We start from the raw sequence: 20900 nt of genomic DNA, 5'->3' as shown, positions 1-20900 counted from the left end.
ACGTCACCTCTTAAACCGATAGCCTCATCATATTATTAAGTGTTTAAACCTGTGCTGAAAACCTGTTCATGCGGGAGCTTCCGATAACAAAATTATCTAGGGTTTTGCTCAATTAAACCGGTTTCCTTAGTATAGTGGTTATTACGTACGCCTGACATGCAAAAGGTCACCGGTTCGAAACCGAGCGGAAACAGTTTCATTGTTTTGAGATATACAAAGTTAATGTTTAAATTCTCCTGCTTTACTATCAAGCATCTATTCTGGAAAAGTCTGTCTGGAACAGGACCTTCAGCAGCGTCTACTTGGCACCCCGCCACCTCTTCAACCGATAGCCTCGTCATATTATTAAGTGTTTAAACCTGCGCTGAAAACCTGTTAATGCGGGAGCTTCTCCTGACAACATTTTCCAGGGTTTTGGTCAAACTAACTGGTTTCCGTAGTGTAGTGGTTATCACGTTCGCCTCACACGCGAAAGGTCCCCGGTTCGAAACCGGGCGGAAACAGCATTACTTTTTTGAGGTATACAAAGTTAATGTTTAAATTCTCCTGCTTTACTATCAAGAAGCTGTTCGTGAAGAGTCTATCTTGAACAGAACCTTCAGCAGCGTCTACTTGGCACCACGCCACCTCTTGAACCGATAGCCTCGTCATATTATTAAGTATTTAAACCAACGCGGAAAACTTGTTCATGCGGGTGCTTCTAATGACAATTTTTTCTAGGTTTTTTTTCAAACTCACAGGTTTCCGTAGTGTAGTGGTTATCACGTTCGCCTTACACGCGAAAGGTCCCCGGTTCAAGACCGGGCGGAAACAGCATTACTTACAAATGTAATGTTTAAAATCTCCTGCTTTACTATCAAGCATCTATTCTGGAAAAGTCTGTCTGGAACAGGACCTTCAGCAGTGACGACTGGGCACCACGTCACCTCTTAAACCGATAGCCTCATCATATTATTAAGTGTTTAAACCTGTGCTGAAAACCTGTTCATGCGGGAGCTTCCGATAACAAAATTATCTAGGGTTTTGCTCAATTAAACCGGTTTCCTTAGTATAGTGGTTATTACGTACGCCTGACATGCAAAAGGTCACCGGTTCGAAACCGAGCGGAAACAGTTTCATTGTTTTGAGATATACAAAGTTAATGTTTAAATTCTCCTGCTTTACTATCAAGCATCTATTCTGGAAAAGTCTGTCTGGAACAGGACCTTCAGCAGCGTCTACTTGGCACCCCGCCACCTCTTCAACCGATAGCCTCGTCATATTATTAAGTGTTTAAACCTGCGCTGAAAACCTGTTAATGCGGGAGCTTCTCCTGACAACATTTTCCAGGGTTTTGGTCAAACTAACTGGTTTCCGTAGTGTAGTGGTTATCACGTTCGCCTCACACGCGAAAGGTCCCCGGTTCGAAACCGGGCGGAAACAGCATTACTTTTTTGAGGTATACAAAGTTAATGTTTAAATTCTCCTGCTTTACTATCAAGAAGCTGTTCGTGAAGAGTCTATCTTGAACAGAACCTTCAGCAGCGTCTACTTGGCACCACGCCACCTCTTGAACCGATAGCCTCGTCATATTATTAAGTATTTAAACCAACGCGGAAAACTTGTTCATGCGGGTGCTTCTAATGACAATTTTTTCTAGGTTTTTTTTCAAACTCACAGGTTTCCGTAGTGTAGTGGTTATCACGTTCGCCTTACACGCGAAAGGTCCCCGGTTCAAGACCGGGCGGAAACAGCATTACTTACAAATGTAATGTTTAAAATCTCCTGCTTTACTATCAAGCATCTATTCTGGAAAAGTCTGTCTGGAACAGGACCTTCAGCAGTGACGACTGGGCACCACGTCACCTCTTAAACCGATAGCCTCATCATATTATTAAGTGTTTAAACCTGTGCTGAAAACCTGGTCATGCGGGAGCTTCCGATAACAAAATTATCTAGGGTTTTGCTCAATTAAACCGGTTTCCTTAGTATAGTGGTTATTACGTACGCCTGACATGCAAAAGGTCACCGGTTCGAAACCGAGCGGAAACAGTTTCATTGTTTTGAGATATACAAAGTTAATGTTTAAATTCTCCTGCTTTACTATCAAGCAGCTATTCGGGAAAAGTCTATCTGGAACAGAACCTTCAGCAGCGTCTACTTGGCACCCCGCCACCTCTTCAACCGATAGCCTCGTCATATTATTAAGTGTTTAAACCTGCGCTGAAAACCTGTTAATGCGGGAGCTTCTGCTGACAACATTTTCTAGTTTTTTTTTTTAACTCACAGGTTTCCGTAGTGTAGTGGTTATCACGTTCGCCTTACACGCGAAAGGTCCCCGGTTCAATACCGGGCGGAAACAGCATTACTTACAAATTTAATGTTTAAATTCTCCTGCTTTACTATCAAGCATCTATTCTGGAAAAGTCTGTCTGGAACAGGACCTTCAGCAGCGTCTACTTGGCACCCCGCCACCTCTTCAACCGATAGCCTCGTCATATTATTAAGTGTTTAAACCTGCGCTGAAAACCTGTTAATGCGGGAGCTTCTCCTGACAACATTTTCCAGGGTTTTGGTCAAACTAACTGGTTTCCGTAGTGTAGTGGTTATCACGTTCGCCTAACACGCGAAAGGTCCCCGGTTCGAGACCGGGCGGAAACATGGCGATAGTATTTGTGTTTAGCGCTCGTAGTTGAGAGCATAGACTGTATGAAAGTTAAACTCAAACTCTAGTTGTGAGAAGTTCTTAGAAGTGTCTGGGTGTCAACCTCCTTTCCTGATTTGCCTAGCGTTACTGAATCTTCTACGTGCACCTCTCCAGCATGGACTTCTGGGGTAACCGTCTCATCCTGGATCGTCTAGCATGCAATGCACGGTTCGTCGGCCATTGGCATGTCGTGGCGGGCTTTGGCCGCAGTCGTTACGACTTTACAATTGAGGCCTAGCGTGCTGGCATTGTTCACCGCTGTAGCAGATGGGCGAATGGATGTTTAGGATAATATGTTTCAAATATGTATGATATAACCACTTACATTCACACCTGACCACTCTGACGGGATTCTGATGGGTTGCCAGTTTATCTGTATATGTGTTTCCGTAGTGTAGTGGTTATCACGTTCGCCTCACACGCGAAAGGTCCCCGGTTCAATACCGGGCGGAAACAGCATTACTTACAAATTTAATGTTTAAATTCTCCTGCTTTACTATCAAGCATCTATTCTGGAAAAGTCTGTCTGGAACAGGACCTTCAGCAGTGACGACTGGGCACCACGTCACCTCTTAAACCGATAGCCTCATCATATTATTAAGTGTTTAAACCTGTGCTGAAAACCTGTTCATGCGGGAGCTTCCGATAACAAAATTATCTAGGGTTTTGCTCAATTAAACCGGTTTCCTTAGTATAGTGGTTATTACGTACGCCTGACATGCAAAAGGTCACCGGTTCGAAACCGAGCGGAAACAGTTTCATTGTTTTGAGATATACAAAGTTAATGTTTAAATTCTCCTGCTTTACTATCAAGCATCTATTCTGGAAAAGTCTGTCTGGAACAGGACCTTCAGCAGCGTCTACTTGGCACCCCGCCACCTCTTCAACCGATAGCCTCGTCATATTATTAAGTGTTTAAACCTGCGCTGAAAACCTGTTAATGCGGGAGCTTCTCCTGACAACATTTTCCAGGGTTTTGGTCAAACTAACTGGTTTCCGTAGTGTAGTGGTTATCACGTTCGCCTCACACGCGAAAGGTCCCCGGTTCGAAACCGGGCGGAAACAGCATTACTTTTTTGAGGTATACAAAGTTAATGTTTAAATTCTCCTGCTTTACTATCAAGAAGCTGTTCGTGAAGAGTCTATCTTGAACAGAACCTTCAGCAGCGTCTACTTGGCACCACGCCACCTCTTGAACCGATAGCCTCGTCATATTATTAAGTATTTAAACCAACGCGGAAAACCTGTTCATGCGGGTGCTTCTAATGACAATTTTTTCTAGGTTTTTTTTCAAACTCACAGGTTTCCGTAGTGTAGTGGTTATCACGTTCGCCTTACACGCGAAAGGTCCCCGGTTCAATACCGGGCGGAAACAGCATTACTTACAAATTTAATGTTTAAATTCTCCTGCGTTACTATCAAGCATCTATTCTGGAAAAGTCTGTCTGGAACAGGACCTTCAGCAGTGACGACTGGGCACCACGTCACCTCTTAAACCGATAGCCTCATCATATTATTAAGTGTTTAAACCTGTGCTGAAAACCTGTTCATGCGGGAGCTTCCGATAACAAAATTATCTAGGGTTTTGCTCAATTAAACCGGTTTCCTTAGTATAGTGGTTATTACGTACGCCTGACATGCAAAAGGTCACCGGTTCGAAACCGAGCGGAAACAGTTTCATTGTTTTGAGATATACAAAGTTAATGTTTAAATTCTCCTGCTTTACTATCAAGCATCTATTCTGGAAAAGTCTGTCTGGAACAGGACCTTCAGCAGCGTCTACTTGGCACCCCGCCACCTCTTCAACCGATAGCCTCGTCATATTATTAAGTGTTTAAACCTGCGCTGAAAACCTGTTAATGCGGGAGCTTCTCCTGACAACATTTTCCAGGGTTTTGGTCAAACTAACTGGTTTCCGTAGTGTAGTGGTTATCACGTTCGCCTCACACGCGAAAGGTCCCCGGTTCGAAACCGGGCGGAAACAGCATTACTTTTTTGAGGTATACAAAGTTAATGTTTAAATTCTCCTGCTTTACTATCAAGAAGCTGTTCGTGAAGAGTCTATCTTGAACAGAACCTTCAGCAGCGTCTACTTGGCACCACGCCACCTCTTGAACCGATAGCCTCGTCATATTATTAAGTATTTAAACCAACGCGGAAAACTTGTTCATGCGGGTGCTTCTAATGACAATTTTTTCTAGGTTTTTTTTCAAACTCACAGGTTTCCGTAGTGTAGTGGTTATCACGTTCGCCTTACACGCGAAAGGTCCCCGGTTCAAGACCGGGCGGAAACAGCATTACTTACAAATGTAATGTTTAAAATCTCCTGCTTTACTATCAAGCATCTATTCTGGAAAAGTCTGTCTGGAACAGGACCTTCAGCAGTGACGACTGGGCACCACGTCACCTCTTAAACCGATAGCCTCATCATATTATTAAGTGTTTAAACCTGTGCTGAAAACCTGGTCATGCGGGAGCTTCCGATAACAAAATTATCTAGGGTTTTGCTCAATTAAACCGGTTTCCTTAGTATAGTGGTTATTACGTACGCCTGACATGCAAAAGGTCACCGGTTCGAAACCGAGCGGAAACAGTTTCATTGTTTTGAGATATACAAAGTTAATGTTTAAATTCTCCTGCTTTACTATCAAGCAGCTATTCGGGAAAAGTCTATCTGGAACAGAACCTTCAGCAGCGTCTACTTGGCACCCCGCCACCTCTTCAACCGATAGCCTCGTCATATTATTAAGTGTTTAAACCTGCGCTGAAAACCTGTTAATGCGGGAGCTTCTGCTGACAACATTTTCTAGGTTTTTTTTTTAACTCACAGGTTTCCGTAGTGTAGTGGTTATCACGTTCGCCTTACACGCGAAAGGTCCCCGGTTCAATACCGGGCGGAAACAGCATTACTTACAAATTTAATGTTTAAATTCTCCTGCTTTACTATCAAGCATCTATTCTGGAAAAGTCTGTCTGGAACAGGACCTTCAGCAGTGACGACTGGGCACCACGTCACCTCTTAAACCGATAGCCTCATCATATTATTATGTGTTTAAACCTGTGCTGAAAACCTGTTCATGCGGGAGCTTCCGATAACAAAATTATCTAGGGTTTTGCTCAATTAAACCGGTTTTCTTAGTATAGTGGTTATTACGTACGCCTGACATGCAAAAGGTCACCGGTTCGAAACCGAGCGGAAACAGTTTCATTGTTTTGAGATATACAAAGTTAATGTTTAAATTCTCCTGCTTTACTATCAAGCATCTATTCTGGAAAAGTCTGTCTGGAACAGGACCTTCAGCAGCGTCTACTTGGCACCCCGCCACCTCTTCAACCGATAGCCTCGTCATATTATTAAGTGTTTAAACCTGCGCTGAAAACCTGTTAATGCGGGAGCTTCTCCTGACAACATTTTCCAGGGTTTTGGTCAAACTAACTGGTTTCCGTAGTGTAGTGGTTATCACGTTCGCCTAACACGCGAAAGGTCCCCGGTTCGAGACCGGGCGGAAACATGGCGATAGTATTTGTGTTTAGCGCTCGTAGTTGAGAGCATAGACTGTATGAAAGTTAAACTCAAACTCTAGTTGTGAGAAGTTCTTAGAAGTGTCTGGGTGTCAACCTCCTTTCCTGATTTGCCTAGCGTTACTGAATCTTCTACGTGCACCTCTCCAGCATGGACTACTGGGGTAACCGTCTCATCCTGGATCGTCTAGCATGCAATGCACGGTTCGTCGGCCATTGGCATGTTGTGGCGGGCTTTGGCCGCAGTCGTAACGACTTTACAATTGAGGCCTAGCGTGCTGGCATTGTTCACCGCTGTAGCAGATGGGCGAATGGATGTTTAGGATAATATGTTTCAAATATGTATGATATAACCACTTACATTCACACCTGACCACTCTGACGGGATTATGATGGGTTGCCAGATTATCTGTATATGTGTTTCCGTAGTGTAGTGGTTATCACGTTCGCCTTACACGCGAAAGGTCCCCGGTTCAATACCGGGCGGAAACAGCATTACTTACAAATTTAATGTTTAAATTCTCCTGCTTTACTATCAAGCATCTATTCTGGAAAAGTCTGTCTGGAACAGGACCTTCAGCAGTGACGACTGGGCACCACGTCACCTCTTAAACCGATAGCCTCATCATATTATTATGTGTTTAAACCTGTGCTGAAAACCTGTTCATGCGGGAGCTTCCGATAACAAAATTATCTAGGGTTTTGCTCAATTAAACCGGTTTTCTTAGTATAGTGGTTATTACGTACGCCTGACATGCAAAAGGTCACCGGTTCGAAACCGAGCGGAAACAGTTTCATTGTTTTGAGATATACAAAGTTAATGTTTAAATTCTCCTGCTTTACTATCAAGCATCTATTCTGGAAAAGTCTGTCTGGAACAGGACCTTCAGCAGCGTCTACTTGGCACCCCGCCACCTCTTCAACCGATAGCCTCGTCATATTATTAAGTGTTTAAACCTGCGCTGAAAACCTGTTAATGCGGGAGCTTCTCCTGACAACATTTTCCAGGGTTTTGGTCAAACTAACTGGTTTCCGTAGTGTAGTGGTTATCACGTTCGCCTAACACGAGAAAGGTCCCCGGTTCGAGACCGGGCGGAAACATGGCGATAGTATTTGTGTTTAGCGCTCGTAGTTGAGAGCATAGACTGTATGAAAGTTAAACTCAAACTCTAGTTGTGAGAAGTTCTTAGAAGTGTCTGGGTGTCAACCTCCTTTCCTGATTTGCCTAGCGTTACTGAATCTTCTACGTGCACCTCTCCAGCATGGACTTCTGGGGTAACCGTCTCATCCTGGATCGTCTAGCATGCAATGCACGGTTCGTCGGCCATTGGCATGTCGTGGCGGGCTTTGGCCGCAGTCGTTACGACTTTACAATTGAGGCCTAGCGTGCTGGCATTGTTCACCGCTGTAGCAGATGGGCGAATGGATGTTTAGGATAATATGTTTCAAATATGTATGATATAACCACTTACATTCACACCTGACCACTCTGACGGGATTCTGATGGGTTGCCAGTTTATCTGTATATGTGTTTCCGTAGTGTAGTGGTTATCACGTTCGCCTCACACGCGAAAGGTCCCCGGTTCAATACCGGGCGGAAACAGCATTACTTACAAATTTAATGTTTAAATTCTCCTGCTTTACTATCAAGCATCTATTCTGGAAAAGTCTGTCTGGAACAGGACCTTCAGCAGTGACGACTGGGCACCACGTCACCTCTTAAACCGATAGCCTCATCATATTATTAAGTGTTTAAACCTGTGCTGAAAACCTGTTCATGCGGGAGCTTCCGATAACAAAATTATCTAGGGTTTTGCTCAATTAAACCGGTTTCCTTAGTATAGTGGTTATTACGTACGCCTGACATGCAAAAGGTCACCGGTTCGAAACCGAGCGGAAACAGTTTCATTGTTTTGAGATATACAAAGTTAATGTTTAAATTCTCCTGCTTTACTATCAAGCATCTATTCTGGAAAAGTCTGTCTGGAACAGGACCTTCAGCAGCGTCTACTTGGCACCCCGCCACCTCTTCAACCGATAGCCTCGTCATATTATTAAGTGTTTAAACCTGCGCTGAAAACCTGTTAATGCGGGAGCTTCTCCTGACAACATTTTCCAGGGTTTTGGTCAAACTAACTGGTTTCCGTAGTGTAGTGGTTATCACGTTCGCCTCACACGCGAAAGGTCCCTGGTTCGAAACCGGGCGGAAACAGCATTACTTTTTTGAGGTATACAAAGTTAATGTTTAAATTCTCCTGCTTTACTATCAAGAAGCTGTTCGTGAAGAGTCTATCTTGAACAGAACCTTCAGCAGCGTCTACTTGGCACCACGCCACCTCTTGAACCGATAGCCTCGTCATATTATTAAGTATTTAAACCAACGCGGAAAACCTGTTCATGCGGGTGCTTCTAATGACAATTTTTTCTAGGTTTTTTTTCAAACTCACAGGTTTCCGTAGTGTAGTGGTTATCACGTTCGCCTTACACGCGAAAGGTCCCCGGTTCAATACCGGGCGGAAACAGCATTACTTACAAATTTAATGTTTAAATTCTCCTGCGTTACTATCAAGCATCTATTCTGGAAAAGTCTGTCTGGAACAGGACCTTCAGCAGTGACGACTGGGCACCACGTCACCTCTTAAACCGATAGCCTCATCATATTATTAAGTGTTTAAACCTGTGCTGAAAACCTGTTCATGCGGGAGCTTCCGATAACAAAATTATCTAGGGTTTTGCTCAATTAAACCGGTTTCCTTAGTATAGTGGTTATTACGTACGCCTGACATGCAAAAGGTCACCGGTTCGAAACCGAGCGGAAACAGTTTCATTGTTTTGAGATATACAAAGTTAATGTTTAAATTCTCCTGCTTTACTATCAAGCATCTATTCTGGAAAAGTCTGTCTGGAACAGGACCTTCAGCAGCGTCTACTTGGCACCCCGCCACCTCTTCAACCGATAGCCTCGTCATATTATTAAGTGTTTAAACCTGCGCTGAAAACCTGTTAATGCGGGAGCTTCTCCTGACAACATTTTCCAGGGTTTTGGTCAAACTAACTGGTTTCCGTAGTGTAGTGGTTATCACGTTCGCCTAACACGCGAAAGGTCCCCGGTTCGAGACCGGGCGGAAACATGGCGATAGTATTTGTGTTTAGCGCTCGTAGTTGAGAGCATAGACTGTATGAAAGTTAAACTCAAACTCTAGTTGTGAGAAGTTCTTAGAAGTGTCTGGGTGTCAACCTCCTTTCCTGATTTGCCTAGCGTTACTGAATCTTCTACGTGCACCTCTCCAGCATGGACTTCTGGGGTAACCGTCTCATCCTGGATCGTCTAGCATGCAATGCACGGTTCGTAGGCCATTGGCATGTCGTGGCGGGCTTTGGCCGCAGTCGTTACGACTTTACAATTGAGGCCTAGCGTGCTGGCATTGTTCACCGCTGTAGCAGATGGGCGAATGGATGTTTAGGATAATATGTTTCAAATATGTATGATATAACCACTTACATTCACACCTGACCACTCTGACGGGATTCTGATGGGTTGCCAGATTATTCGTATATGTGTTTCCGTAGTGTAGTGGTTATCACGTTCACCTCACACGCGAAAGGTCCCCGGTTCGAAACCGGGCGGAAACAGCATTACTTTTTTGAGGTATACAAAGTTAATGTTTAAATTCTCCTGCTTTACTATCAAGAAGCTGTTCGTGAAGAGTCTATCTTGAACAGAACCTTCAGCAGCGTCTACTTGGCACCACGCCACCTCTTGAACCGATAGCCTCGTCATATTATTAAGTATTTAAACCAACGCGGAAAACCTGTTCATGCGGGTGCTTCTAATGACAATTTTTTCTAGGTTTTTTTTCAAACTTACAGGTTTCCGTAGTGTAGTGGTTATCACGTTCGCCTTACACGCGAAAGGTCCCCGGTTCAAGACCGGGCGGAAACAGCATTACTTACAAATTTAATGTTTAAATTCTCCTGCTTTACTATCAAGCATCTATTCTGGAAAAGTCTGACTTGGCACCCCGCCACCTCTTCAACCGATAGCCTCGTCATATTATTAAGTGTTTAAACCTGCCCTGAAAACCTGTTAATGCGGGAGCTTCTGCTGACAACATTTTCCAGGGTTTTGGTCAAACTAACTGGTTTCAGTAGTGTAGTGGTTATCACGTTCGCCTAACACGCGAAAGGTCCCCGGTTCGAGACCGGGCGGAAACATGGTGATAGTATTTGTGTTTAGCGCTCGTAGTTGAGAGCATAGACTGTATGAAAGTTAAACTCAAACTCTAGTTGTGAGAAGTTCTTAGAAGTGTCTGGGTGTCAACCTCCTTTCCTGATTTGCCTAGCGTTACTGAATCTTCTACGTGCACCTCTCCAGCATGGACTTCTGGGGTAACCGTCTCATCCTGGATCGTCTAGCATGCAATGCACGGTTCGTAGGCCATTGGCATGTCGTGGCGGGCTTTGGCCGCAGTCGTTACGACTTTACAATTGAGGCCTAGCGTGCTAGCATTGTTCACCGCTGTAGCAGATGGGCGAATGGATGTTTAGGATAATATGTTTCAAATATGTATGATATAACCACTTACATTCACACCTGACCACTCTGACGGGATTCTGATGGGTTGCCAGATTATCCGTATATGTGTTTCCGTAGTGTAGTGGTTATCACGTTCGCCTCACACGCGAAAGGTCCCCGGTTCGAAACCGGGCGGAAACAGCATTACTTTTTTGAGGTATACAAAGTTAATGTTTAAATTCTCCTGCTTTACTATCAAGAAGCTGTTCGTGAAGAGTCTATCTTGAACAGAACCTTCAGCAGCGTCTACTTGGCACCACGCCACCTCTTGAACCGATAGCCTCGTCATATTATTAAGTATTTAAACCAACGCGGAAAACCTGTTCATGCGGGTGCTTCTAATGACAATTTTTTCTAGGTTTTTTTTCAAACTCACAGGTTTCCGTAGTGTAGTGGTTATCACGTTCGCCTTACACGCGAAAGGTCCCCGGTTCAATACCGGGCGGAAACAGCATTACTTACAAATTTAATGTTTAAATTCTCCTGCGTTACTATCAAGCATCTATTCTGGAAAAGTCTGTCTGGAACAGGACCTTCAGCAGTGACGACTGGGCACCACGTCACCTCTTAAACCGATAGCCTCATCATATTATTAAGTGTTTAAACCTGTGCTGAAAACCTGTTCATGCGGGAGCTTCCGATAACAAAATTATCTAGGGTTTTGCTCAATTAAACCGGTTTCCTTAGTATAGTGGTTATTACGTACGCCTGACATGCAAAAGGTCACCGGTTCGAAACCGAGCGGAAACACTTTCATTGTTTTGAGATATACAAAGTTAATGTTTAAATTCTCCTGCTTTACTATCAAGCAGCTATTCGGGAAAAGTCTATCTGGAACAGAACCTTCAGCAGCGTCTACTTGGCACCCCGTCACCTCTTCAACCGATAGCCTCGTCATATTATTAAGTGTTTAAACCTGCGCTGAAAACCTGTTAATGCGGGAGCTTCTGCTGACAACATTTTCCAGGGTTTTGGCCACACTAACTGGTTTCCGTAGTGTAGTGGTTATCACGTTCGCCTAACACGCGAAAGGTCCCCGGTTCGAGACCGGGCGGAAACATGGTGATAGTATTTGTGTTTAGCGCTCGTAGTTGAGAGCATAGACTGTATGAAAGTTAAACTCAAACTCTAGTTGTGAGAAGTTCTTAGAAGTGTCTGGGTGTCAACCTCCTTTCCTGATTTGCCTAGCGTTACTGAATCTTCTACGTGCACCTCTCCAGCATGGACTTCTGGGGTAACCGTCTCATCCTGGATCGTCTAGCATGCAATGCACGGTTCGTAGGCCATTGGCATGTCGTGGCGGGCTTTGGCCGCAGTCGTTACGACTTTACAATTGAGGCCTAGCGTGCTGGCATTGTTCACCGCTGTAGCAGATGGGCGAATGGATGTTTAGGATAATATGTTTCAAATATGTATGATATAACCACTTACATTCACACCTGACCACTCTGACGGGATTCTGATGGGTTGCCAGATTATCTGTATATGTGTTTCCGTAGTGTAGTGGTTATCACGTTCGCCTTACACGCGAAAGGTCCCCGGTTCAATACCGGGCGGAAACAGCATTACTTACAAATTTAATGTTTAAATTCTCCTGCTTTACTATCAAGCATCTATTCTGGAAAAGTCTGTCTGGAACAGGACCTTCAGCAGTGACGACTGGGCACCACGTCACCTCTTAAACCGATAGCCTCATCATATTATTATGTGTTTAAACCTGTGCTGAAAACCTGTTCATGCGGGAGCTTCCGATAACAAAATTATCTAGGGTTTTGCTCAATTAAACCGGTTTCCTTAGTATAGTGGTTATTACGTACGCCTGACATGCAAAAGGTCACCGGTTCGAAACCGAGCGGAAACACTTTCATTGTTTTGAGATATACAAAGTTAATGTTTAAATTCTCCTGCTTTACTATCAAGCAGCTATTCGGGAAAAGTCTATCTGGAACAGAACCTTCAGCAGCGTCTACTTGGCACCCCGTCACCTCTTCAACCGATAGCCTCGTCATATTATTAAGTGTTTAAACCTGCGCTGAAAACCTGTTAATGCGGGAGCTTCTGCTGACAACATTTTCCAGGGTTTTGGCCAAACTAACTGGTTTCCGTAGTGTAGTGGTTATCACGTTCGCCTAACACGCGAAAGGTCCCCGGTTCGAGACCGGGCGGAAACATGGTGATAGTATTTGTGTTTAGCGCTCGTAGTTGAGAGCATAGACTGTATGAAAGTTAAACTCAAACTCTAGTTGTGAGAAGTTCTTAGAAGTGTCTGGGTGTCAACCTCCTTTCCTGATTTGCCTAGCGTTACTGAATCTTCTACGTGCACCTCTCCAGCATGGACTTCTGGGGTAACCGTCTCATCCTGGATCGTCTAGCATGCAATGCACGGTTCGTAGGCCATTGGCATGTCGTGGCGGGCTTTGGCCGCAGTCGTTACGACTTTACAATTGAGGCCTAGCGTGCTGGCATTGTTCACCGCTGTAGCAGATGGGCGAATGGATGTTTAGGATAATATGTTTCAAATATGTATGATATAACCACTTACATTCACACCTGACCACTCTGACGGGATTCTGATGGGTTGCCAGATTATCTGTATATGTGTTTCCGTAGTGTAGTGGTTATCACGTTCGCCTTACACGCGAAAGGTCCCCGGTTCAATACCGGGCGGAAACAGCATTACTTACAAATTTAATGTTTAAATTCTCCTGCTTTACTATCAAGCATCTATTCTGGAAAAGTCTGTCTGGAACAGGACCTTCAGCAGTGACGACTGGGCACCACGTCACCTCTTAAACCGATAGCCTCATCATATTATTATGTGTTTAAACCTGTGCTGAAAACCTGTTCATGCGGGAGCTTCCGATAACAAAATTATCTAGGGTTTTGCTCAATTAAACCGGTTTTCTTAGTATAGTGGTTATTACGTACGCCTGACATGCAAAAGGTCACCGGTTCGAAACCGAGCGGAAACAGTTTCATTGTTTTGAGATATACAAAGTTAATGTTTAAATTCTCCTGCTTTACTATCAAGCATCTATTCTGGAAAAGTCTGTCTGGAACAGGACCTTCAGCAGCGTCTACTTGGCACCCCGCCACCTCTTCAACCGATAGCCTCGTCATATTATTAAGTGTTTAAACCTGCGCTGAAAACCTGTTAATGCGGGAGCTTCTCCTGACAACATTTTCCAGGGTTTTGGTCAAACTAACTGGTTTCCGTAGTGTAGTGGTTATCACGTTCGCCTAACACGCGAAAGGTCCCCGGTTCGAGACCGGGCGGAAACATGGCGATAGTATTTGTGTTTAGCGCTCGTAGTTGAGAGCATAGACTGTATGAAAGTTAAACTCAAACTCTAGTTGTGAGAAGTTCTTAGAAGTGTCTGGGTGTCAACCTCCTTTCCTGATTTGCCTAGCGTTACTGAATCTTCTACGTGCACCTCTCCAGCATGGACTTCTGGGGTAACCGTCTCATCCTGGATCGTCTAGCATGCAATGCACGGTTCGTCGGCCATTGGCATGTCGTGGCGGGCTTTGGCCGCAGTCGTTACGACTTTACAATTGAGGCCTAGCGTGCTGGCATTGTTCACCGCTGTAGCAGATGGGCGAATGGATGTTTAGGATAATATGTTTCAAATATGTATGATATAACCACTTACATTCACACCTGACCACTCTGACGGGATTCTGATGGGTTGCCAGTTTATCTGTATATGTGTTTCCGTAGTGTAGTGGTTATCACGTTCGCCTCACACGCGAAAGGTCCCCGGTTCAATACCGGGCGGAAACAGCATTACTTACAAATTTAATGTTTAAATTCTCCTGCTTTACTATCAAGCATCTATTCTGGAAAAGTCTGTCTGGAACAGGACCTTCAGCAGTGACGACTGGGCACCACGTCACCTCTTAAACCGATAGCCTCATCATATTATTAAGTGTTTAAACCTGTGCTGAAAACCTGTTCATGCGGGAGCTTCCGATAACAAAATTATCTAGGGTTTTGCTCAATTAAACCGGTTTCCTTAGTATAGTGGTTATTACGTACGCCTGACATGCAAAAGGTCACCGGTTCGAAACCGAGCGGAAACAGTTTCATTGTTTTGAGATATACAAAGTTAATGTTTAAATTCTCCTGCTTTACTATCAAGCATCTATTCTGGAAAAGTCTGTCTGGAACAGGACCTTCAGCAGCGTCTACTTGGCACCCCGCCACCTCTTCAACCGATAGCCTCGTCATATTATTAAGTGTTTAAACCTGCGCTGAAAACCTGTTAATGCGGGAGCTTCTCCTGACAACATTTTCCAGGGTTTTGGTCAAACTAACTGGTTTCCGTAGTGTAGTGGTTATCACGTTCGCCTCACACGCGAAAGGTCCCCGGTTCGAAACCGGGCGGAAACAGCATTACTTTTTTGAGGTATACAAAGTTAATGTTTAAATTCTCCTGCTTTACTATCAAGAAGCTGTTCGTGAAGAGTCTATCTTGAACAGAACCTTCAGCAGCGTCTACTTGGCACCACGCCACCTCTTGAACCGATAGCCTCGTCATATTATTAAGTATTTAAACCAACGCGGAAAACCTGTTCATGCGGGTGCTTCTAATGACAATTTTTTCTAGGTTTTTTTTCAAACTCACAGGTTTCCGTAGTGTAGTGGTTATCACGTTCGCCTTACACGCGAAAGGTCCCCGGTTCAATACCGGGCGGAAACAGCATTACTTACAAATTTAATGTTTAAATTCTCCTGCGTTACTATCAAGCATCTATTCTGGAAAAGTCTGTCTGGAACAGGACCTTCAGCAGTGACGACTGGGCACCACGTCACCTCTTAAACCGATAGCCTCATCATATTATTAAGTGTTTAAACCTGTGCTGAAAACCTGTTCATGCGGGAGCTTCCGATAACAAAATTATCTAGGGTTTTGCTCAATTAAACCGGTTTCCTTAGTATAGTGGTTATTACGTACGCCTGACATGCAAAAGGTCACCGGTTCGAAACCGAGCGGAAACAGTTTCATTGTTTTGAGATATACAAAGTTAATGTTTAAATTCTCCTGCTTTACTATCAAGCATCTATTCTGGAAAAGTCTGTCTGGAACAGGACCTTCAGCAGCGTCTACTTGGCACCCCGCCACCTCTTCAACCGATAGCCTCGTCATATTATTAAGTGTTTAAACCTGCGCTGAAAACCTGTTAATGCGGGAGCTTCTCCTGACAACATTTTCCAGGGTTTTGGTCAAACTAACTGGTTTCCGTAGTGTAGTGGTTATCACGTTCGCCTCACACGCGAAAGGTCCCCGGTTCGAAACCGGGCGGAAACAGCATTACTTTTTTGAGGTATACAAAGTTAATGTTTAAATTCTCCTGCTTTACTATCAAGAAGCTGTTCGTGAAGAGTCTATCTTGAACAGAACCTTCAGCAGCGTCTACTTGGCACCACGCCACCTCTTGAACCGATAGCCTCGTCATATTATTAAGTATTTAAACCAACGCGGAAAACTTGTTCATGCGGGTGCTTCTAATGACAATTTTTTCTAGGTTTTTTTTCAAACTCACAGGTTTCCGTAGTGTAGTGGTTATCACGTTCGCCTTACACGCGAAAGGTCCCCGGTTCAAGACCGGGCGGAAACAGCATTACTTACAAATGTAATGTTTAAAATCTCCTGCTTTACTATCAAGCATCTATTCTGGAAAAGTCTGTCTGGAACAGGACCTTCAGCAGTGACGACTGGGCACCACGTCACCTCTTAAACCGATAGCCTCATCATATTATTAAGTGTTTAAACCTGTGCTGAAAACCTGGTCATGCGGGAGCTTCCGATAACAAAATTATCTAGGGTTTTGCTCAATTAAACCGGTTTCCTTAGTATAGTGGTTATTACGTACGCCTGACATGCAAAAGGTCACCGGTTCGAAACCGAGCGGAAACAGTTTCATTGTTTTGAGATATACAAAGTTAATGTTTAAATTCTCCTGCTTTACTATCAAGCAGCTATTCGGGAAAAGTCTATCTGGAACAGAACCTTCAGCAGCGTCTACTTGGCACCCCGCCACCTCTTCAACCGATAGCCTCGTCATATTATTAAGTGTTTAAACCTGCGCTGAAAACCTGTTAATGCGGGAGCTTCTGCTGACAACATTTTCTAGGTTTTTTTTTTAACTCACAGGTTTCCGTAGTGTAGTGGTTATCACGTTCGCCTTACACGCGAAAGGTCCCCGGTTCAATACCGGGCGGAAACAGCATTACTTACAAATTTAATGTTTAAATTCTCCTGCTTTACTATCAAGCATCTATTCTGGAAAAGTCTGTCTGGAACAGGACCTTCAGCAGTGACGACTGGGCACCACGTCACCTCTTAAACCGATAGCCTCATCATATTATTATGTGTTTAAACCTGTGCTGAAAACCTGTTCATGCGGGAGCTTCCGATAACAAAATTATCTAGGGTTTTGCTCAATTAAACCGGTTTTCTTAGTATAGTGGTTATTACGTACGCCTGACATGCAAAAGGTCACCGGTTCGAAACCGAGCGGAAACAGTTTCATTGTTTTGAGATATACAAAGTTAATGTTTAAATTCTCCTGCTTTACTATCAAGCATCTATTCTGGAAAAGTCTGTCTGGAACAGGACCTTCAGCAGCGTCTACTTGGCACCCCGCCACCTCTTCAACCGATAGCCTCGTCATATTATTAAGTGTTTAAACCTGCGCTGAAAACCTGTTAATGCGGGAGCTTCTCCTGACAACATTTTCCAGGGTTTTGGTCAAACTAACTGGTTTCCGTAGTGTAGTGGTTATCACGTTCGCCTAACACGCGAAAGGTCCCCGGTTCGAGACCGGGCGGAAACATGGCGATAGTATTTGTGTTTAGCGCTCGTAGTTGAGAGCATAGACTGTATGAAAGTTAAACTCAAACTCTAGTTGTGAGAAGTTCTTAGAAGTGTCTGGGTGTCAACCTCCTTTCCTGATTTGCCTAGCGTTACTGAATCTTCTACGTGCACCTCTCCAGCATGGACTTCTGGGGTAACCGTCTCATCCTGGATCGTCTAGCATGCAATGCACGGTTCGTCGGCCATTGGCATGTCGTGGCGGGCTTTGGCCGCAGTCGTAACGACTTTACAATTGAGGCCTAGCGTGCTGGCATTGTTCACCGCTGTAGCAGATGGGCGAATGGATGTTTAGGATAATATGTTTCAAATATGTATGATATAACCACTTACATTCACACCTGACCACTCTGACGGGATTATGATGGGTTGCCAGATTATCTGTATATCTGTTTCCGTAGTGTAGTGGTTATCACGTTCGCCTTACACGCGAAAGGTCCCCGGTTCAATACCGGGCGGAAACAGCATTACTTACAAATTTAATGTTTAAATTCTCCTGCTTTACTATCAAGCATCTATTCTGGAAAAGTCTGTCTGGAACAGGACCTTCAGCAGTGACGACTGGGCACCACGTCACCTCTTAAACCGATAGCCTCATCATATTATTATGTGTTTAAACCTGTGCTGAAAACCTGTTCATGCGGGAGCTTCCGATAACAAAATTATCTAGGGTTTTGCTCAATTAAACCGGTTTTCTTAGTATAGTGGTTATTACGTACGCCTGACATGCAAAAGGTCACCGGTTCGAAACCGAGCGGAAACAGTTTCATTGTTTTGAGATATACAAAGTTAATGTTTAAATTCTCCTGCTTTACTATCAAGCATCTATTCTGGAAAAGTCTGTCTGGAACAGGACCTTCAGCAGCGTCTACTTGGCACCCCGCCACCTCTTCAACCGATAGCCTCGTCATATTATTAAGTGTTTAAACCTGCGCTGAAAACCTGTTAATGCGGGAGCTTCTCCTGACAACATTTTCCAGGGTTTTGGTCAAACTAACTGGTTTCCGTAGTGTAGTGGTTATCACGTTCGCCTAACACGCGAAAGGTCCCCGGTTCGAGACCGGGCGGAAACATGGCGATAGTATTTGTGTTTAGCGCTCGTAGTTGAGAGCATAGACTGTATGAAAGTTAAACTCAAACTCTAGTTGTGAGAAGTTCTTAGAAGTGTCTGGGTGTCAACCTCCTTTCCTGATTTGCCTAGCGTTACTGAATCTTCTACGTGCACCTCTCCAGCATGGACTTCTGGGGTAACCGTCTCATCCTGGATCGTCTAGCATGCAATGCACGGTTCGTCGGCCATTGGCATGTCGTGGCGGGCTTTGGCCGCAGTCGTTACGACTTTACAATTGAGGCCTAGCGTGCTGGCATTGTTCACCGCTGTAGCAGATGGGCGAATGGATGTTTAGGATAATATGTTTCAAATATGTATGATATAACCACTTACATTCACACCTGACCACTCTGACGGGATTCTGATGGGTTGCCAGTTTATCTGTATATGTGTTTCCGTAGTGTAGTGGTTATCACGTTCGCCTCACACGCGAAAGGTCCCCGGTTCAATACCGGGCGGAAACAGCATTACTTACAAATTTAATGTTTAAATTCTCCTGCTTTACTATCAAGCATCTATTCTGGAAAAGTCTGTCTGGAACAGGACCTTCAGCAGTGACGACTGGGCACCACGTCACCTCTTAAACCGATAGCCTCATCATATTATTAAGTGTTTAAACCTGTGCTGAAAACCTGTTCATGCGGGAGCTTCCGATAACAAAATTATCTAGGGTTTTGCTCAATTAAACCGGTTTCCTTAGTATAGTGGTTATTACGTACGCCTGACATGCAAAAGGTCACCGGTTCGAAACCGAGCGGAAACAGTTTCATTGTTTTGAGATATACAAAGTTAATGTTTAAATTCTCCTGCTTTACTATCAAGCATCTATTCTGGAAAAGTCTGTCTGGAACAGGACCTTCAGCAGCGTCTACTTGGCACCCCGCCACCTCTTCAACCGATAGCCTCGTCATATTATTAAGTGTTTAAACCTGCGCTGAAAACCTGTTAATGCGGGAGCTTCTCCTGACAACATTTTCCAGGGTTTTGGTCAAACTAACTGGTTTCCGTAGTGTAGTGGTTATCACGTTCGCCTCACACGCGAAAGGTCCCTGGTTCGAAACCGGGCGGAAACAGCATTACTTTTTTGAGGTATACAAAGTTAATGTTTAAATTCTCCTGCTTTACTATCAAGAAGCTGTTCGTGAAGAGTCTATCTTGAACAGAACCTTCAGCAGCGTCTACTTGGCACCACGCCACCTCTTGAACCGATAGCCTCGTCATATTATTAAGTATTTAAACCAACGCGGAAAACCTGTTCATGCGGGTGCTTCTAATGACAATTTTTTCTAGGTTTTTTTTCAAACTCACAGGTTTCCGTAGTGTAGTGGTTATCACGTTCGCCTTACACGCGAAAGGTCCCCGGTTCAATACCGGGCGGAAACAGCATTACTTACAAATTTAATGTTTAAATTCTCCTGCTTTACTATCAAGCATCTATTCTGGAAAAGTCTGTCTGGAACAGGACCTTCAGCAGTGACGACTGGGCACCACGTCACCTCTTAAACCGATAGCCTCATCATATTATTATGTGTTTAAACCTGTGCTGAAAACCTGTTCATGCGGGAGCTTCCGATAACAAAATTATCTAGGGTTTTGCTCAATTAAACCGGTTTCCTTAGTATAGTGGTTATTACGTACGCCTGACATGCAAAAGGTCACCGGTTCGAAACCGAGAGGAAACACTTTCATTGTTTTGAGATATACAAAGTTAATGTTTAAATTCTCCTGCTTTACTATCAAGCAGCTATTCGGGAAAAGTCTATCTGGAACAGAACCTTCAGCAGCGTCTACTTGGCACCCCGTCACCTCTTCAACCGATAGCCTCGTCATATTATTAAGTGTTTAAACCTGCGCTGAAAACCTGTTAATGCGGGAGCTTCTGCTGACAACATTTTCCAGGGTTTTGGCCAAACTAACTGGTTTCCGTAGTGTAGTGGTTATCACGTTCGCCTAACACGCGAAAGGTCCCCGGTTCGAGACCGGGCGGAAACATGGTGATAGTATTTGTGTTTAGCGCTCGTAGTTGAGAGCATAGACTGTATGAAAGTTAAACTCAAACTCTAGTTGTGAGAAGTTCTTAGAAGTGTCTGGGTGTCAACCTCCTTTCCTGATTTGCCTAGCGTTACT

The 20900-nt window shown here is 44.1% G+C and overlaps 33 non-coding genes across 33 annotated transcripts; all 33 read left to right on the top strand.

Annotated features, from left to right (window-relative positions):
- Positions 1–430: 430 nt before the first annotated feature.
- trnav-cac (transfer RNA valine (anticodon CAC)) lies at positions 431–503 on the top strand. Its single transcript has one exon. It is a non-coding gene; the product is annotated as a tRNA-Val (tRNA).
- A 237-nt stretch (positions 504–740) lies between these two features.
- trnav-uac (transfer RNA valine (anticodon UAC)) lies at positions 741–813 on the top strand. Its single transcript has one exon. It is a non-coding gene; the product is annotated as a tRNA-Val (tRNA).
- Positions 814–1349: 536 nt separating this feature from the next.
- On the top strand, positions 1350–1422 carry trnav-cac (transfer RNA valine (anticodon CAC)). The gene has a single exon. It is a non-coding gene; the product is annotated as a tRNA-Val (tRNA).
- Positions 1423–1659: 237 nt separating this feature from the next.
- Positions 1660–1732, top strand: trnav-uac (transfer RNA valine (anticodon UAC)). The gene has a single exon. It is a non-coding gene; the product is annotated as a tRNA-Val (tRNA).
- A 536-nt stretch (positions 1733–2268) lies between these two features.
- Positions 2269–2341, top strand: trnav-uac (transfer RNA valine (anticodon UAC)). The gene has a single exon. It is a non-coding gene; the product is annotated as a tRNA-Val (tRNA).
- A 226-nt stretch (positions 2342–2567) lies between these two features.
- trnav-aac (transfer RNA valine (anticodon AAC)) lies at positions 2568–2640 on the top strand. The gene has a single exon. It is a non-coding gene; the product is annotated as a tRNA-Val (tRNA).
- Positions 2641–3678: 1038 nt separating this feature from the next.
- Positions 3679–3751, top strand: trnav-cac (transfer RNA valine (anticodon CAC)). Its single transcript has one exon. It is a non-coding gene; the product is annotated as a tRNA-Val (tRNA).
- Positions 3752–3988: 237 nt separating this feature from the next.
- On the top strand, positions 3989–4061 carry trnav-uac (transfer RNA valine (anticodon UAC)). Its single transcript has one exon. It is a non-coding gene; the product is annotated as a tRNA-Val (tRNA).
- Positions 4062–4597: 536 nt separating this feature from the next.
- On the top strand, positions 4598–4670 carry trnav-cac (transfer RNA valine (anticodon CAC)). Its single transcript has one exon. It is a non-coding gene; the product is annotated as a tRNA-Val (tRNA).
- Positions 4671–4907: 237 nt separating this feature from the next.
- Positions 4908–4980, top strand: trnav-uac (transfer RNA valine (anticodon UAC)). Its single transcript has one exon. It is a non-coding gene; the product is annotated as a tRNA-Val (tRNA).
- Positions 4981–5516: 536 nt separating this feature from the next.
- On the top strand, positions 5517–5589 carry trnav-uac (transfer RNA valine (anticodon UAC)). Its single transcript has one exon. It is a non-coding gene; the product is annotated as a tRNA-Val (tRNA).
- A 536-nt stretch (positions 5590–6125) lies between these two features.
- trnav-aac (transfer RNA valine (anticodon AAC)) lies at positions 6126–6198 on the top strand. The gene has a single exon. It is a non-coding gene; the product is annotated as a tRNA-Val (tRNA).
- Positions 6199–6627: 429 nt separating this feature from the next.
- Positions 6628–6700, top strand: trnav-uac (transfer RNA valine (anticodon UAC)). The gene has a single exon. It is a non-coding gene; the product is annotated as a tRNA-Val (tRNA).
- A 1957-nt stretch (positions 6701–8657) lies between these two features.
- trnav-uac (transfer RNA valine (anticodon UAC)) lies at positions 8658–8730 on the top strand. The gene has a single exon. It is a non-coding gene; the product is annotated as a tRNA-Val (tRNA).
- Positions 8731–9266: 536 nt separating this feature from the next.
- trnav-aac (transfer RNA valine (anticodon AAC)) lies at positions 9267–9339 on the top strand. Its single transcript has one exon. It is a non-coding gene; the product is annotated as a tRNA-Val (tRNA).
- A 739-nt stretch (positions 9340–10078) lies between these two features.
- On the top strand, positions 10079–10151 carry trnav-uac (transfer RNA valine (anticodon UAC)). Its single transcript has one exon. It is a non-coding gene; the product is annotated as a tRNA-Val (tRNA).
- A 701-nt stretch (positions 10152–10852) lies between these two features.
- Positions 10853–10925, top strand: trnav-cac (transfer RNA valine (anticodon CAC)). Its single transcript has one exon. It is a non-coding gene; the product is annotated as a tRNA-Val (tRNA).
- Positions 10926–11162: 237 nt separating this feature from the next.
- On the top strand, positions 11163–11235 carry trnav-uac (transfer RNA valine (anticodon UAC)). The gene has a single exon. It is a non-coding gene; the product is annotated as a tRNA-Val (tRNA).
- Positions 11236–11771: 536 nt separating this feature from the next.
- trnav-aac (transfer RNA valine (anticodon AAC)) lies at positions 11772–11844 on the top strand. Its single transcript has one exon. It is a non-coding gene; the product is annotated as a tRNA-Val (tRNA).
- A 429-nt stretch (positions 11845–12273) lies between these two features.
- Positions 12274–12346, top strand: trnav-uac (transfer RNA valine (anticodon UAC)). The gene has a single exon. It is a non-coding gene; the product is annotated as a tRNA-Val (tRNA).
- Positions 12347–12882: 536 nt separating this feature from the next.
- Positions 12883–12955, top strand: trnav-aac (transfer RNA valine (anticodon AAC)). The gene has a single exon. It is a non-coding gene; the product is annotated as a tRNA-Val (tRNA).
- Positions 12956–13384: 429 nt separating this feature from the next.
- trnav-uac (transfer RNA valine (anticodon UAC)) lies at positions 13385–13457 on the top strand. The gene has a single exon. It is a non-coding gene; the product is annotated as a tRNA-Val (tRNA).
- Positions 13458–13993: 536 nt separating this feature from the next.
- On the top strand, positions 13994–14066 carry trnav-aac (transfer RNA valine (anticodon AAC)). The gene has a single exon. It is a non-coding gene; the product is annotated as a tRNA-Val (tRNA).
- A 1038-nt stretch (positions 14067–15104) lies between these two features.
- trnav-cac (transfer RNA valine (anticodon CAC)) lies at positions 15105–15177 on the top strand. The gene has a single exon. It is a non-coding gene; the product is annotated as a tRNA-Val (tRNA).
- A 237-nt stretch (positions 15178–15414) lies between these two features.
- Positions 15415–15487, top strand: trnav-uac (transfer RNA valine (anticodon UAC)). The gene has a single exon. It is a non-coding gene; the product is annotated as a tRNA-Val (tRNA).
- Positions 15488–16023: 536 nt separating this feature from the next.
- Positions 16024–16096, top strand: trnav-cac (transfer RNA valine (anticodon CAC)). The gene has a single exon. It is a non-coding gene; the product is annotated as a tRNA-Val (tRNA).
- A 237-nt stretch (positions 16097–16333) lies between these two features.
- On the top strand, positions 16334–16406 carry trnav-uac (transfer RNA valine (anticodon UAC)). Its single transcript has one exon. It is a non-coding gene; the product is annotated as a tRNA-Val (tRNA).
- A 536-nt stretch (positions 16407–16942) lies between these two features.
- trnav-uac (transfer RNA valine (anticodon UAC)) lies at positions 16943–17015 on the top strand. The gene has a single exon. It is a non-coding gene; the product is annotated as a tRNA-Val (tRNA).
- Positions 17016–17551: 536 nt separating this feature from the next.
- trnav-aac (transfer RNA valine (anticodon AAC)) lies at positions 17552–17624 on the top strand. The gene has a single exon. It is a non-coding gene; the product is annotated as a tRNA-Val (tRNA).
- Positions 17625–18053: 429 nt separating this feature from the next.
- Positions 18054–18126, top strand: trnav-uac (transfer RNA valine (anticodon UAC)). The gene has a single exon. It is a non-coding gene; the product is annotated as a tRNA-Val (tRNA).
- Positions 18127–18662: 536 nt separating this feature from the next.
- Positions 18663–18735, top strand: trnav-aac (transfer RNA valine (anticodon AAC)). Its single transcript has one exon. It is a non-coding gene; the product is annotated as a tRNA-Val (tRNA).
- Positions 18736–20083: 1348 nt separating this feature from the next.
- trnav-uac (transfer RNA valine (anticodon UAC)) lies at positions 20084–20156 on the top strand. The gene has a single exon. It is a non-coding gene; the product is annotated as a tRNA-Val (tRNA).
- Positions 20157–20692: 536 nt separating this feature from the next.
- trnav-aac (transfer RNA valine (anticodon AAC)) lies at positions 20693–20765 on the top strand. Its single transcript has one exon. It is a non-coding gene; the product is annotated as a tRNA-Val (tRNA).
- Positions 20766–20900: the final 135 nt, after the last annotated feature.

The sequence above is a fragment of the Gadus macrocephalus genome, chromosome 6, assembly GCF_031168955.1.
Source record: "Gadus macrocephalus chromosome 6, ASM3116895v1".
Lineage (NCBI taxonomy): Eukaryota > Metazoa > Chordata > Actinopteri > Gadiformes > Gadidae > Gadus > Gadus macrocephalus.
Note: the sequence above shows the minus strand (reverse complement) of the source record. Positions and strands in the feature narration are given on the sequence as shown.